Source organism: Bos mutus, chromosome X, assembly GCF_027580195.1.
Source record: "Bos mutus isolate GX-2022 chromosome X, NWIPB_WYAK_1.1, whole genome shotgun sequence".
NCBI classification, from domain to species: domain Eukaryota; kingdom Metazoa; phylum Chordata; class Mammalia; order Artiodactyla; family Bovidae; genus Bos; species Bos mutus.
In genome coordinates, this window is record NC_091646.1 from 62,350,298 (window position 1) to 62,365,532 (window position 15,235).

The following is a 15,235-nucleotide window of genomic DNA, read 5'->3' on the forward strand; positions in this document are numbered from 1 at the left end:
ATAAGTTTGAAATGTACCTGTACCATTCACTAGCCCTTAACATGTAATACTAAGGAATCTTAGAGATAATACACTTATTTTGTCTCCTAATTGTTCCTGCTGCTGCTGCTAAGTCTCTTCAGTCGTGTCCGACTCTGTGCGACCCCATAGATGGCAGCCCACCAGGCTCCCCTGTCCCTGGGATTCTCCAGGCAAGAACACTGGAGTGGGTTGCCATTTCCTTCTCCAGTGCATGAAAGTGAAAAAATAAAGTGAAGTCACTCAGCCATGTCCGACTCCTATCGACCCCATGGACTGCAGCCCACCAGGCCCCTCCGTCCACGGGATTTTCCAGGCAAGAGTACTGGAGTGGGTTGCCATTGCCTTCTCTGGCCCTAATCGTTCCTTGAAGGCTTTAAAATAATAAAATTAATATTTTTAGGTTTATTCCCTGATATGCATTTCTTTTAGAACCTTGATCACACATCTATAGTAATTTACCCAAATTTAAAATTTAGCAAACATTTCTGAGCTGCAGAGCACAATCAATAAATATTTCTTCATGGAACTACACTAAAAAGACTCACGGAGCAGGAGCATCAAAAATACAAAATCAAAAGAAAAAGTCTTTTTAATGGAAATCAAAATGAAAAATAAAAAGAAACTTTCATATAGTCAAATTTTCTTTAGATTTGTATCCCCACATACACATACATACATGCATAAACAGAGGTCATATTCTGTTCTTCTAACATGTTTGTGACTATAGGTAATTTTATCTCTCATCACACAACGCGAGGAAAAAAAAAAATTCTCAACTTCTCCCAATAGGAACTGAAATCTCTACAAGATATTTAGATCAGAGTACAGAATGTCCTCCTTTAAAGATCACTTACTGCTGCTACTGCTGCTGCTGCTGCTAAGTTGCTTCAGCCGTGTCCAACTCTGTGAGACCCCATAGACGGTAGCCCACCAGGCTCCCCCGTCCCTGGGATTCTCCAGGCAAGAACACTGGAGTGGGTTGCCATTTCCTTCTCCAAAGCATGAAAGTGAAAAATGAAAGTGAAGTTGCGCAGTCGTGTCCGACTCTTTGTGACCCCATGGACTGCAGCCTACCAGGCTCCTCCATCCATGGGATTTTCCAGGCAAGAGTGGGGTGCTCACAGTGGGGTGCCATTGCCTTTTTTGAAAGATCACTTACAATCCAGCAAAATTTGTAGCCAATTTTTCTAATAGGAATCATATTTCCTTATTAACTTATAAAATCAAACTTTAATTTATAAATGTAACAATACTACACCCTGAATCAGGAAGATCCCCTAGAGAAGGGAATGGCTACCCACTCCAGTAATCTTGCCTGGAGAATCCCATGGACAGAGAAGCCTGGTGGGCTACAATCCATGGGATTGAAAAGAGTCAGACATGACTGAGCAACTAAGCACACCACCTTTTGAATTTTGAGGATTGTTCTTGTTCAGTCACTCAGTCGTGTTTGACTCTGACTCTTTGTGACCCCATGGGCTTCAGCACGCCAGGCCTCCCCATCCCTCACCATCTCCTGGAGCCTGCTCAAACTCATGTCCATAGAGTTGGTTATACCATCCAATCATCTTGTTCTCTGTCGTCCCCTTCTCCTCCTGCCTTCAATCTTTCCCAGCATCAGGGTCTTTTCAAATGAGTCAGCTCTTCACAACAGGTGGCCAAAGTATCGGAGCTACAGCTTCAGCATCAGTCCTTCCAATGAATATTCAGAACTGATTTCCTTTAGGATTGACTGGTTTGATTTCCTTGCAGTCCAAAGGAATCTCAAGAGTCTTCTCCAACACCACAGTTCAAAAGCATCAATTCTTCTGCACTCAGCCTTCTTTATGGTCCATTTCTCACATCCATACATAATTAATGGGAAAACCATAACTTTGACTATATGAACCTTTGTCGGCAAAGTGATGTCTGCTTTCTAATACACTGTCCAGGTTTGTCATAGCTTTCCTTTCAAGAAGCAAACATATTTTAATTTCATGGCTGCAGTCATTGTCTGCAGTGATTTTGGAGCCCAAGAAAATAAAGTCTGTCACTGTTTCCATTGAATTTTGAGGATAATCCATGTAAAAGTCAGTAACAGAAGTGATAGAAGGCTCAGTTAAATTAGTGGGTTTTTATCTCCATGATACTAAAGGAGGTGTTCAGTTTGTGTGGAGTGTGTCAAGTAATTTGTTCATGATTTGCATATTTACAAATTTAAGTAGATATACAGATATCCCATAAATATGGTACTTTGAGGCATTTGCCATCCTAACAGATATTTTTAGTGAATTAAGAGTTACTGTTATATCTAACATGCTAAGAATTATACATGGCCCTCGATGACTGTCACCTGTCATGCTTATGTGAGACAGAAAGCAGAGAACCCTTCAGATAAATAACTCTTTGAGGCCTTTCTCACATTATTGAATGTTTTTTTTTTTTTTTTTTTGTAAATATGGGAGGTTTTTTTTTAATTTTATTTTATTTTTAAACTTTACATAATTGTATTAGTTTTGCCAAATATCAAAATGAATCCGCCACAGGTATACATATGTTCCCCATGTTGAGAACACTGTTCTCTATGTACTGAGTTAAGGCTGTAGCCAGGCCTGGTGTCAGTGGTCATTATAGTATAGCTTCAGTGATGTCTTTACCCTCTAATCATTAGCTCTGGATCACAAGTATTTCTTCCATCTTCTGGAACTGCCTAACAAGTAAGTACACATGCCTCCTAGAGTATTCCACATCTTCAGAGGGCTGAACAAAATGGGCTATAATACTTTTTAAAGTAGATTCTGCCCTAGCAATATGAACATTTATCCAGGTTTGAATCTTCAGGAAATGTAAAAAATGTTTCTTAACTTGATATATCTGTAAGTCCATTTTCAAATATCAATTTTACTTCCTACAGGGATGATTTATATCTACAGAGTTAGTGCCTATAGGTACATGCTCACTAAAATATATCCCTACAAAGTGGCTTTGGACAGATGTGACTGAAAGCCATACATTGCTAGAACAATTAGGAACAATTGTTCAGAACAATTAGGAATGGGTATCACAAAGTTTCCCTAAGGAATAAAATTTAAATTTCCTACAGGAAAAAATACTTTGGAGTTAAAAGGTTACTGATATCCTTTTCAACACACAAATGTATTTGCAAGTAGACAATGGCACTGCTCAAGAATTTAGATCAATCTTTTTCAAAGAGCAAACCACACTCCCCACTTCCACCCAAAGAATGCTTACCTGTCAGGGTTTGAGATTTAGGGTATCCATCCCACCAAAGACACAGAGCAGGGCTGCTGAAAAACTGCTGCCTACAGAAAAAATGTGTCTCCAGCTATCCTCAGTAAGTTTCCTGTCTGTCAGCCAAAGGTCAAGTTTTGTTTTTGTTTTTGTTTTTTTTAAAGAGGGAAACTGATAAGGTTTCTGCTCTAGAAAGTGTCAGAGTGAATGTTCAAATTCCAAAGGAAGAACAAAGCTTCAATAATCATGCTTCTAATGGGAAAACAGGAATCTTTTTCGTGACAGTGCTGACCTACAATAAAACATTTAATCAAGATGAGATTTTGTCTTGTTTTATAAATAACCTGACATATTTTCTCAGCTGACACTTTAAAGTGAAGATCAACAGAGGTTCCAACTGTGATGCACTAAAATTTAAAATGATTGTCTGACACTGTATTTCATACCTATTCAACAATATTTCTTGGGTGCCTTTTAAGTGTGTAAGAAATTTATGAGGTTCTCTCAAATGTCTAAAGAAAAATAGCAGATTCCCTCCTAAAATTACAATCTAGTGGGAAGGATTAGACATAAATATATTAAAATTTTTAATTACAACAATGGTATTTAAATATGAAAGTAAAACAACCATACAAAGTGTTTAGGTGAGAGGAGTCAAGTGAATGACAAAGCAAATGAGTGGAAGGAACTTAGAACAGAAAGTAAGTGTTTATTGCTATGAGTGATGCCACTTAGACTAAGCTTAATAATGACTTCACAAATGCTACATACATATCCATCTATACTGAATGCAGTCTCATGCTTACTAAAAGCATAATGTGCTTAGTAAAGCTTAATATAAACAACCAGCTGTGAAAAATGAGCTCACAACTATTATGGCATATTGCACTAGAACAATGAAAAGTACAGTATTATAAAATAAACCTGTATACTTTCTAAATGGATGCTCAAAATTTCTATGATTAAATTCTTAGTGAATAAACACTTATGTATGTATGCATTTTGTCTTTTTATACAATTTACAATTTGTGACCCAGTCAACTTATGCAAAAATAAATTCAGATATATAGACTCCCTTCAATTGGTTCTATTTGTTTCAAATCTGCCATAAGAGAAGCTGCTCTAATTTGTAGAGAAATAATAAGCTTATATTGGCTTAGCCAGTGCCTAATAAGCATTTAAGAGTGGGGTGAAGGAAGCATGAACAAATAGAATTTAAAGCTGGTTTTTTTTTTTTTTTTAGTCTTTTACTAATCTACTTACCAAATATACCCAAAAGGAAAATCAAATCTGAACCCCCAGTCTGTTTGGCTATAGACCACAGCAGCATTGCCACTGTGTAGTCATTTGGTAACCAAAGAGATCTGCATGCATTTTTAAGAGAATACTGTAATGAGTCCTTAAGCCACTGGCTTCTTACCGCTTAATCTAATGGTGCAACCACAGCAAGAGACATTTGCTTTCAGCTTGCCTGTTTTGCAATATTTTAAAAAATGCTTTGGTCACAATCAGCCATGAAAAACTTGTAATTCCTATCTCTTTACCAACAAGTCTGCAACAAATCTAGGTTAAGACTATTAAGAATTTTCTTGTTGATCTCCCACCTCTACCTCTAGCTCTCTGGAGTTCTCCTGACAGATATTCCACGATGTAGCAGCATAAGAGCACAATGCAAGGTTTGCTATTTTATTGCTGCCTGCCATCCCAAAATGCTGTTACTACTTTCTCTTTTAGTTGCACTTTTACCACATTACGTCTAAAGAGATGTTAAGGCCCAAGTAATTTCAGAATTAGAGCCTTGTGTGAAAAGACGAAAGGTAGATATTTAAAGGTACTTTCTCAAAAATAGCTATTACTATGTCTTAAGGTGGTCACTGGAGAAGGCAATGGCACCCCACTCCAGTACTCTTGCCTAGAAAATCCTATGGACGGAGGAGCCTGGTAGGCTGCAGTCCATGGGGTCGCTAAGAGTTGGATACTACTGAGAGACTTCACTTTGACTTTTCACTTTCATGCATTGGAGAAGGAAATGGCAACCCACCTCAGTGTTCTTGCCTGGAGAATTCCAGGGACGGGGGAGCCTCGTGGGCTGCCATCTATGGGGTTGCACAGAGTCAGATACGACTGAAGTGACTTAGCAGCAAGGTGGTCACAGTAAAGACAGTACAGTCACGCCTAATTTTCTGGGTTAAGAAGACTTTTCTTGATCAGTTCTGAATAATCTCATCTATTCAGCCCTTTCATATCTGAAGTTTTTCTCTAGCGTAAGAAGGAACTGTGATGTCTCTTCAATTCCTTCAGACACTGCTCCATGTGTAGATCAGGAAGTTGTGAAATAAGGAGCACCAATTTGATTCAATTTGATTCAATTCAATTCAATCTTCTGATGCCTGAAACTTTATCATTACTGACTTAGAATGGGCAGGAAGTGTGCATGTTTGAGTGGAAGGAGGGACTGCCTGGAGAGGAGTAGGTAAGGAAACAGTGAAGTTTCTTTGTGTGCCTTAGAATTTTGCACAGAGTCATCCCTACTTAAACTCTAACAGAAGGTTACACAAAAATGCATCAGCAATGCCCTCCCAAGGTAATCTGAAAACAAAATTTCCAAGCCTTACTGTATGTTATTATTGAGTTAAGCTTTGTGCCAGATAAAGACCTTTAAGGAGAAAGGAAGACTAAGGCTTGTTGAGTGTTTGCTGAGTATCAAATTCTTTGTGAGGCTATGTATACATTGATCTTGAAATCCTCACAATTCTGAAAGGTTAGTATGATTATTCATTTTACAACAATGGAAACTGAGATTTAGAAAGGTTGACAGACCTGCCTGAGAAGAATGACCTATTAATTGCATGTACCAAAATACAAATCTAAAGCTATCTGGATGCAAAGCCCTGTTCTTTTTCACTACATGCAGTACATAACAGAATTCACAATCTTGCTGGGGAAATAGGACTGACACATATGAGAGAGTTCCTTCTAAACTATGTGATACAGAATAGAAAGACAACAAACCTGAGATATGTTATCTTCCAAATAGCCTCATTTAGTGTATTTGATTTTCCAGGTATTATGGTCTCTTTTCACTTGACCAGTCTAAATTGACCTCAAGTCCACCAATTTGTGGGCTGTCTTGCTTGTACATAGGCAGCATGCACAGAGGAGAACTGAATGGAATATAATGAGGCCTCTGATTTCTTGTTGACTGCACTGAGAACAATGTAGCTCATGTCTCCCCTTTGCCAAGTATTTCATCACTTAATGGTTCTGAGTGGGTGAAGTTGGTATGCAGGGTATATTTCTGTATTTTAAATTTACAAAGAAACAGATAAGAAAGAGCAAGAACATCAGATGCTTCCCATTCTTTATTATTTTTTAAATAAGCAATGTACCCATCACTTTAAAAAAGTCCAACAATCATCTCATACAGCAAAATGATCATAATACAATAAACTACTCACTTGAAAGTAAAAAAAAAAAAAAAAAAAAGCTTTAACTGAGTCAGTAAGAGACAGAGGGACTAAAAGAAAGAGTATCTACAGAGAAAAGTTTCAGATAAGAGAAGGCTTATAAAGATGAGATAATTCAGAACTGAAACTTAATTTAGTCAAGAAAAGCTCTTTTAATCCAGAAAATGAAGGTGGCTATACTTTCACCTCCTGCAGGTTAACTTCAAACCCACATAGTCTTATCAAATGTACATGCCAAGAGAAATGTCTGTTGTTGTTTGGCTGCTAAGTCATGTCCAACTCTTTGTGACCCCATGGACTACAGCTCACTGGGCTCCTCTGTCTAGAGAAGTATTAGCAGGTTAATAAATAATAGACTAACTTGACCAAAGACTGAAAGCCACAGAATCAAAATATATACTGTAATCCTACTGCTGCTACACTGGTTCCCTGTGGCCAATTTCAACCTTACCCCCTACCGCTTAAATTTAAAGTTTCTACATAATGTTTTATCTACCACTATAAAAATATGCATTACTCAGCCACCTTATAGCAGATCAAGCTGCCTTTATTCTTGCCTGAGTTTATTGTGCCAAAGACCTAGAAAAGGTCAGTTTTCATTCCAATCCCAAAGAAAGGCAATCCAAAGACCGTACAAACTACACTTCAGCTGTGTTCATTAAGCATGCTAGCAAGGTAATGCTCAAAATCCTTCTAGCTAAGCTTCAGAAGTACATGAACGAAGAACTTCCAGATGTACGAGTTGGATTTAGAAAAGACAGAGGAACCAGAGATCAAATTGTCAACATTTGTTGGATCATGGAGAGAAAGCAAGGGAATTCCAGAAAAAAAAAAAAATCTATTTCTGCTTCAGTGACTACACTTAAGCCTTTGACTGTGTGAATCACAACAAACTGTGGAAAATCCTTAAAGAGATACCAGACCACCTTACCTGTTTCCTGAGATCCTGTGTGTAGTTCAAGAAGCAACAGTTAGAACCAGACATGGAACAACAGATTAGTTCAAAATTAGAAAAGGAATACATCAAGGCTGTATATTGTCACTCTACTTATGTAACTTATACACAGAGTACATTATGCGAAATGCTGGGCTGGATGAATCACAAGTTGGAATCAAGACTGTGGGGAGAAATATCGACCTCAGATATGCAGAGGATACCACATTAATGGCAGAAAGTGAAGAGCAACTAAAGAGCCTCTTGATGAGGGTGAAAGACGAGAGTGAAAAAGCTGACTTAAAACTCAGCATTCAAAAAACTAAGATTATGGCATCCTGTCCAATCATTTCATGGTAAATAGATGGCAAAAAAGTGAAAACAGTGACAGATTTTACTTTCTTCGGCTCCAAAATCATTGTGGACGGTGAGTGTATTCATGAAATTAAAAGATAATTGTTCTTAGGAAGGAAAGCTATGACAAACCTAGACAGTGTATTAAAAAGCAAAGACATTATTTTGCCAACAAAGGTCCATCTAGTTGTAGATATGTTTTTTTTCCAGTAGTCATGTATGAATGTGAGAGTTGGACCATAAAGGAAGGCTGAGCACCAAAGAACTGATGCTTTCAAACTGAGGTGCTAAAGAAGACATTTGAGAGTGACTTGGACAGCAAGATCAAACCAGTCAAGTCCATTCATATTGCTGAAAATGGTAAAATTTCATTCTTTTTCATGCTTGAATAAGATTCTAGTGTACATATATAACACATATTCTTTATCCATTAATCTGTTGATGAACACTGAGATTGCTTCCATATCATGTAAATACTGCTGCTATGAACATTGTGGTGTGGTAGTTTTTTGAGTTAGTGTTTCAGCTGTTTTTGGATATATACCCAGGAATGGAATTGCTGAGTCATGTAGTAGTTTTATTTTTAGTTTTTAAAGAAACCTCCATACTGCTTTCCATAGTGACTTTACCAAATTACATTTTCACCAACAGTGTACATGGGTTCCCTTTTACAGAGGAAAAACACACTTTAAAGCACAGACTGTAAGAAGAGAGAATGAAAAACACTGCATAATCATAAATGGATTAATATAAGAAGAAGATACAATGATTGGAAATATATATACACACAACAAAGGAGTGCCTCAATGTCTAAGGCAAATATTAACAGTAAATAAAGGGAGAAATTGTCACCCTGCTTATTTAACTCATACGCAGAGTACAACATGAGAAATGCTGGACTGGAAGAAGCACAAGCTGGAATCAAGATTGCCGGGAGAAATATCAATAATCTCAGATATGCAGATGACACCACCCTTATGGCAGAAAGTGAAGAGGAACTAAAAAGCCTCTTGATGAAAGTGAAAGTGGAGAGTGAAAAAGTTGGCTTAAAGCTCAACATTCAGAAAACGAAGATCATGGCATCCAGTCCCACCACTTCATGGGAAATAGATGGGGAAACAGTGGAAACAGTGTCAGACTTTATTTTTGGGGGCTCCAAAATCACTGCAGATGGTGATTGCAGCCATGAAATTAAAAGACGCTTGCTCCTTGGAAGGAAAGTTATGACCAACCTAGATAGCATATTCAAAAGCAGAGACATTACTTTGCCAACAAAGGTCTGTCTAGTCAAGGCTATGGTTTTTCCTGTGGTCATATATGGATGTGAGAGTTGGACTGTGAAGAAGGCTGAGCACCAAAGAATTGACGCTTTTGAACAGTGGTGTTGGAGAAGACTCTTGCGAGTCCCTTGGACTGCAAGGAGATCCAGCCAGTCCATTCTGAAGGAAATCAGCCCTGGGATTTCTTTGGAAGGAATGATGCTAAAGCTGAAGCTCCAGTACTTTGGCCACCTCATGTGAAGAGTTGACTCATTGGAAAAGACTTTGATGCTGGAAGGGATTGGGGGCAGGAGGAGAAGGGGGATGACAGAGGATGAGATGCCTTGATGGCATCACTGAGTCGATGGACATGAGTCTGGGTGAACTCCGGGAGTTGGTGATGGACAGGGAGGCCTGGCGTGCTGCAATTCATGGGGTCGCAAAAGAGTCAGACACGACTGAGTGACTGAACTGAACTGAACTGAAAGGGAGAAATTGACAGTAACACAATAATAGTATTAGACTTTAAGACCGCATTTATATCAGTGGACAGATAATCCAGACTGAAAATCAATAAGAAAGAACTGGCCTTAAAGGACACAATAGAGCAGATGAGCTGAATAGACATATATAAAAAACAGTCCATCCAAAAGCAATAGAAAACACATTCTTTTAAGTGAACATATAACAGTCTCCAGAATAGATCACATGCAAGGCCATAGAAAATCTTGGTAAATTTAAGAAGACTGAAATCATACCAATCATTTTTCTAATTACAGTACTATGTGACAAGAAACAAAAGTTAAGGGAAAAAAAGATGCAAAAAAAAAAAAAAAAAAAAAGACAAACACATGGAGGCTACTAAACAATTGGTCATGGAATAAATCAAAATGGCAGTGAAAAAATATCTAGAGACAAATGGAAATGAAACCACAATGGTCTTAAACCTATGGGATGTGGTGAAAACGGTTCAAAGAGAAGTCTACAGCAATCTAGATAAAGAGAAAAAATTCAGATAACGGTCTAAACTTACACCAAAAGGAACTAGAAAAAGAAGAACAAAGGCAAAAGATAGTATAAAAAGAGAAATAATGAAGAGCAGAGCAGAAACCAAGCAAATGCTGGGAAGGGGGGGGGGAGGGGAGAAAAAGCAACAAAGAGACTAACAGCTGATTCTCTGAAAACAAACAAAATAATAAATTTTATGCCAGACTCAGGAAAGTTTTCCCTTGAAGTACGAAAGGAAGTAGGGCAAAGGCTAACAGAGTTTTGCCAAAAGAATGCACTGGTCATAGCAAACACCCCCTTACAACAACACAAGAGACAACTGTACACATGGACATCAACAGATGGTCAATACAGAAATCAGATTGATTATATTATTTGTAGCTGGAGCAGTCCTGTACAATCAGCAAAAACAAGACCGGGAGCTGACTGTGACTCACATAATGAAATCTTTATTGCAAAATTCAGAACAACTACGCCATTCAGTTATGACCTAAAAGAAATCCTTTAGGATTATACAGTGGAAGTGAAAAATAGATTCAGGGGATTACATCTGATAGACAGAGTGCCTGAACAACTACAGAAGGACGTTTGTAACATTGTACAGAAGGTGAGATCAAAACCATCCCCAAGAAAAAGAAATGCAAGAAAGTAAAACAATCATATGAGGAGGCCTTACAAATAGCTGAGAAAAGAGAAGCAAAGGAGAAAAGGAAAGATATACCCATCTAACTGCAGAGTTCCAAAGAATAGCAAAGAGAGATAAGAAAGCCTTCTTCAGCAATCAATGCAAAGAAATAGAGGAAAACAACACAATGGGAAAGACTAGAGATCACATCAAGAAAATTAGAGATACCAAGGGAATATTTCACGCAATGATGGGCACAAAAGAGGACAGAAACAGTATGGACATAACAGAAGCCAAAGATATTAAGAAGAGGTGGCAAGAATACACAGAAGAACTACACAAAGAAGATTTTAGTGACCCCGATGACCACGATGGAGTAATCACTCACCTAAAGCCAGACATTTTTGAGTGCTAAGTCAAGGGAGCCTTAGGAAACATTACTACTAACAAAGCTACTGGAGATGATGGAATTCCAGCTGAGCTATTTCAAATCCTAAAAGATGATACTATTAAAGTGTTGCACTCAATATGCCAGCAAATTTGGAAAACTCAGCAGTGGCCAGAAGACTGCAAAAGGTCAGTTTTCATTCCATTCCCAAAGGAACGCAATGCCAAAGAATGTTCAAACTACCATACAATTGCACTCATTTCACATGCTAGCAAAGTAACGCTCAAAATTGCCCAAGCTAGGCTTCAACAGTAGGTGAACCAAGGACTTCCAGATGTTCAAGCTTGATTTAGAAAAAGCAGAGGAAGCAGAGATCATATTGCCAACATCTATTAGATCAGAGGAAAACCAAGAGAATTCCATAAAAACATCAATTTCTTCTACATTGACTAAGCTAAAGCCTTGTACTGTGTGGATCAAAACAAATGGTGGGAAATTCTTCAAAAGATGAAGAATTTCAAAACACCAGAAAGGGAAAACCTCCAAAAGAAAGGGAAGACCACATTTCTTCCTTCCTAGAAACTTGTATGCACGTCAAGAAGCAACAGCTGGAACCAGACATGGAACAATGGACTGATTCAAAATTGGGAATGGAGTACGTCAAGGCTGTAAACTGTCACACTGCTTATTTAACTTATATACAGAGTCCATCATGTGAAGCTCAAGCAGGAATCAAGATAGCTGGGGAAAATATCAATAACCCCAGATATGCAGATGACATCTCTTTTATGGCAAAAAGTGAAGAGGAACTAAATATTGATGAAGGTGAAATAAGAGAGTGGAAAAGCTAGTTTAAAACTCAATATTTGGAAAACAAGATGGTGGAGGAGGAGGTGGACGTGGATGTATCTCTCCATGGATACATCAGGAATACACCTTCAGACATAGAAGTGCATGCAGAACACCAGCTGAGAATGGACAGGAGTATCTAAGAAGCAGAAAATAGTCTATACAGCTACGCAAAACTGGGTAAAATGAAGGAACTAGGGGGAAAAGCAAGAGTGTTAGTAGGACTGGACCTAAACTTGGCAGGTGGGGAAACTGAATCAGAGATCCGATCCCCACATTGGGGCAGTTGTGTCAGAGGAGAAATATTTAAGGCTGAGAGTGAAACAGCTGATCTGTGGCAGCCTAAATGGAATGAAAACAGACACTCCTTGCCGCAGCCATACATACCATAGACAGGGACACGAGTCCTCTGGAAGGCGCAGCAGCTAGGACCTGGAGGTTAGGGATTGTGGAACAATCCCAGGATGAGGGTTGCTGTTGACTGTGGAGAGACGGATAGAGGGGATGTGAGGGAGGAGACTGTGGTGGAAAATGCCTGTGGAGGAGAGCCAGGCAGCCATGGAAGCAAGGCAATACTGCTGAGTCACGTGTGGGGGGTGGAGCCATGACCATAGCCTCTCTCTCCCCACACTCCAGCACTGGCAGCTGAACAGTGGAGAGGTTGGCCCATCAAATGCCTGAGGTACTGAACTACAGAGTTAGGACTCCACCCAGGATTCCCCTTTAATCTCATTCAAAATTGATGGACAAATAAAAAGCTTTTCAGACAAGCAAAAGTTAAGTGAATTCAAGGTGACCAACAAATGGGATTACAACAAATGTTTTAAAAGAAACGTTGAAGGGATTATATAATCAAGAAACACAAGAGAAGAAGAAGAAAAAAAAAAAAAAAACAGTCCCAAACAATTAAGAAAATGGCAACAGAAACATATATATCAATAATTACTTTAAATGTAAATGGATTACATGCTCCAATCAAAGGACACAGACTGGCTGAATGGATACAAAAATAAGACTCATGTACTTGCTGCCTAAAAGAAACCCACTTCAGACCTAAAGACGCATATAGACTGAAAGTGAGAGGATGGAAAAATATATTCCATGCCAATGGGAAGTAAAGGAAAGCTGGGGTAGCAATCCTCATATCAGACAAAAGAGACCTTAAAATAAAGAAGTTTACAAAAGATAAGGAAGGATACTACATAATGATCAAGGGATTGATCCAAGAGGAAGACATAGCAATTGTAAATATCTATGTACCAAACACATGAGCACCTCAATACATAAGACAATCACTAACAGATATAAAGGAAAAAAAAAAAAAAAAGTAACACAATAATAGTAGGAGACTTTAAAACTGCATTCATACCAATGGACAGATCATCAAAACAGAAAATTGATAAGGAACCACAAGTCTTAAATCATGCATAAGCTGAGATGGATCTCATTAATGTCTTCGGGACATTCCATATAAATGCAGAATACAACTTCTTCTCAAATGCACATGGAACATTCTCCAGAATAGACCACATCGTGGGTAACAAATCAAAGCTCAGTAAATTTCAGAAAGTTGAAATTGTATCAAGTATCTTCTCTAACCACAATGGTATGAGACTAGATATCAATTACAAGAAAAAAAAAAAATGTAAGTAACTCAGACACATGGAGATTAAACAACACATTTATAAATAACCAACAGGTTAGTGAATAAATCAAAAGGGAAATTAAAACATTTCTAGGAACAAATGACAATGAAAACATGAGAGCTCAAAACCTATGGGATGCAGTAAAAGCAATTCTAAGAGGGAAGTTTATAGCAATACATTCCTACCTCAAGAAACAAGAAAAACATTGAATAGATAACCTATCTTTACACCTAACCAGAAAAAGAAGAACAAAAAAATGACAAAATTAGTAGAAGGAAAGAAATCATAAAAATCCAAGCAGAAATAAGTGAAAAGGAAATGAAAGAAACAATAGTAAAGCTTAATAAAACTAAAAGCTAGTTCTTTGAGAAGATAAAATTGACAAACCTTTAGCCAGATTCATCAAGAAAAAGAGAAGGATCAAATCAACAAAATTAGAAATTAAAAAGGAGAGTTTACAACAGACAATGCAGAAATACAAAAGATTATGAGACTATTATGAACAACAATATGGCAATAAAATGGATAGCCTGGGAGAAATAAATAAATTCTTAGAAAAGCTCAATCTTACATGACTGAAAAAGGAAGAAATGGAAATTATGCAAAACCAAATTACAAGCACTGAAATTGAAGCTGTGATCAAAAATTTCACACACAAAAGAAATCCAGGACCAGATGGCTTCACAGGAGAATTCTATCAAACATTTAGAGAAGAGCTAATGCCTATCCTTCTAAAACTCTTTCAAAAAATTGCAGAGGAAGGAATACTTCCAAACTAATTCTATGAGGCCAACATCACCCTGATACCAAAACCAGACAAAGACAACACACAAAAAGAGAAAACTACAGGCCAATTTCACTGATGAACATAGCTGCCAAAATCCTCAACAAAACTTTAGCAAACATAATTCAGCAACACATCATAAAGCTCATACACCATGATCAAATTCGGTTTATTCCAGGGATGCAAGGATTCTTAAATATACACAAATCAATCAATGTGATACACCGTTTAAACAAAATGAAAGATAAAAACTATACAATAATCTCAATAGATGCAGAAAATGGCTTTGACAAAATTGAGCACCCATTTATGATTAAAATTCTTGAAAAAATGGGCATAGAAGGAAGCTGCATCAAAATATTAGCAGCCATATATGATAAGCTTACAGCAAACATTATTCTCAACATTGAAAAACTGAAAACATTCCCCCTAAGAAGATGAAAAAGAAAAGGGTCCCCACTTTCACCACTATTATTCAACATAGTTCTAGAAATCCTAGCTACAGCAATTGGAGAAGAAAAAGAAATAAAAGGAATCCAGAATGAAAAAGAAGTAAAGCTCTCACTGTTTGCAAATGACATGATACTGTACATAGAAAACCCTAAAGATAGTATCAGAAAAGTATTAGAGCTAATCAGTGAATTTAGCAAAGTTGCAGGATACAAAACC

The 15,235-nt window shown here is 37.7% G+C and overlaps 1 protein-coding gene across 2 annotated transcripts in view; it reads right to left on the bottom strand.

Annotated features, from left to right (window-relative positions):
- Positions 1-15,235, bottom strand: part of SH3BGRL (SH3 domain binding glutamate rich protein like) — a 121,140-nt gene that overhangs the window by 11,873 nt on the left and 94,032 nt on the right. The gene's annotated exons all lie outside the window — the stretch shown is intronic.